General features: G+C 36.1%; 1 protein-coding gene across 1 annotated transcript in view; it reads right to left on the reverse strand.

Moving 5' to 3' along the window:
• The window catches only part of LOC106883518 (diacylglycerol lipase-alpha), a 212,714-nt gene that overhangs the window by 35,830 nt on the left and 174,541 nt on the right, over positions 1–2,343 (reverse strand). The gene's annotated exons all lie outside the window — the stretch shown is intronic.

The following is a 2,343-nucleotide window of genomic DNA, read 5'->3' on the forward strand; positions in this document are numbered from 1 at the left end:
AGAATTGGTCTTTCAGACCATCTGGTAGCCCCGGTTGAGGTGCATAGGCTGAGATGACAGTGGCTAATCTATGATGAAGCACTAGTCTGATCTTAAGTACTCTGTCACTTACTCTAACGACCTCGATTACCTTATCCACCCATTTCTCCGCTAGAAGTATTCCTACGCCCCCGACCCCGTCAGTGTTCCCTGCCCAGAAAATCTTGTACCTGTGTTCTTTGCCTGTGAGGAACCTCGCAGAACCTCCTCTCCATCTTACTTCCTGGATGCAGCACATATCTACGCGTCTCCGTTCAAGCATCTCAACAATTTCACCAGATCTACCTTTCAGCGTGCCGACATTGAGAGTGCCAATCCTAACAGTATGGGTGTTGGGGGTGTGGGCCATGGCAAAGGGTTAAATTAGAATAATATTTAGCTTATACTGACTTTGCAATCATCCATAAAGGATAGACAGCCCATAAAATTGGTAGTAGTAGTAGTATAAAATGGCCAACTCCATTGGCTGTCTATTCACTTAAGACAATGTATGTTTATATAAAAATAAATCACAAGGTGTACAAATTGTAACCAGATTTGAACTTAATCTCTTTTGGTTTGTAATTTTTATCCTATATTTTCCAATCAGCACTATCACTTCTTAACCTCAGGAGTCTAATATTATTGTAAAATAGTCACAAGTATTTTTTGGCAATAAATATGTTTGCATTATTTTGTTTAACTTTGCTCCCCATTGCAAAAAAAAAAAAAAAAAATAAAAGACAAAGCCAACACAGCCCTACCGAAATTACTATTTTGTCCTCTTTCTTTTATATTTTTACTAACAATGTTTTGAGAATATGGATCAATGTAAAAGTTGAACACAGGAAAAACATGTTACCTAAATAGAGATTTTAGTAATGAATTGAAACTGGTTTGAATGTATATTTATATGTGTGTGTGAGATTTTTTTTTTATTGCCCACAAGGGCCAATATATGTATACACACATACATATATATAAGTATATGTGTGTGTGGGTGTTTCTGTGTTCTTTTATACTTTTACTTATTCCAGTCATTTGACTGCAGCCATGAAGGGTTTTAGTTGAACAAATCAACCCCATGACAAATTCTTTGTAAGCCTAGTACTTATTCTATTTGTCTCTTTTGCTGAACCACTAAGTTATGAGCTTATTACTGTTATTGTCATTTACATTAGTATGTATGTATCTACAGTTACTTATTAGTCTATTTATTTATTTATATGTTTATATTCTTTTCTTATTTTGTTCTATATGATTCTTATCCCATAGTTTTAGTTGCTTTAGTGGTTTTACTTGTTTTTATTTTGTTCATTTACTTATCCTGCTGGCCATTGATTTAATTGATAGCTATCAACGAACTAGAACCACACCATTGTTTTCAAATAGGAGCTGATCAACTGGGTTGTAGAACTGACCATGACCCCACCCCACTACACATAGAGTTTTGAGAGTAGTTGATTGCCCAAAAAGTAACGAACACTAACATCACATCTTAGCCTCACCTAGTTTTCTCTCATTGATACACTCACGTACTAAATTTCCCACGATGGGTTCAGTATAAGTTGCTTTTGCCATACCCTCTGCAACGTTACACCTACTGACTGGCATTTTACATATTAACTTTCACCTCTGTAACATGGACTATACCATCAAACCTACCACTAAAGATCTATGAAAACCCAATGTGAACTACTGCCTAAAATTATCCCTCCTGAAAATGACTATATTCACCTACTGGATGAAATACCATAGATTTTATAAATACTTTATGGGAAGTCTGTACCTTATTCCCCTTGCTTGCCCACATTATTGTACTCTGCTGTATTTCACTTGTATTCTTGTTTTTGTGCTCTTATTATTATTATTATTCTGCCCTATTTAAAAGAATAAGCACACCCTATCTATTCTTAATTGACTTTTATATGTGTTACCCCTCCCTGCCAAACTACTTAGACCCTCTGAAGAAGCCTAGGGACACATCCATTATCCAAGCCTTGTCTGTTCATCCCAGCATAACATTGAAGTGATGGAGATAACCTGGAAGATTTTGTTGCCTCTTGGAAGAAACCACCGTAAGGAACTAGAACCTGTAGACCCATTTATATTTTTGCTCATTTGTTTCTAGATGCTTAGATGTATTCACACCCTTGTCTATGCAGTTACCAGTTTTTTCCACTCACTAATCTGTATAACTCATACATGTATGTGTATTCATCCTTTGAATAAATAGACACGCTTGAATGTTTACTGGCTGATGTCTGTCGACTTTATATCCTCTCTGTTTTCTTATTTGCTGTACACACACACACACACACACAC

This window comes from Octopus bimaculoides, chromosome 2, assembly GCF_001194135.2.
Source record: "Octopus bimaculoides isolate UCB-OBI-ISO-001 chromosome 2, ASM119413v2, whole genome shotgun sequence".
Lineage (NCBI taxonomy): Eukaryota > Metazoa > Mollusca > Cephalopoda > Octopoda > Octopodidae > Octopus > Octopus bimaculoides.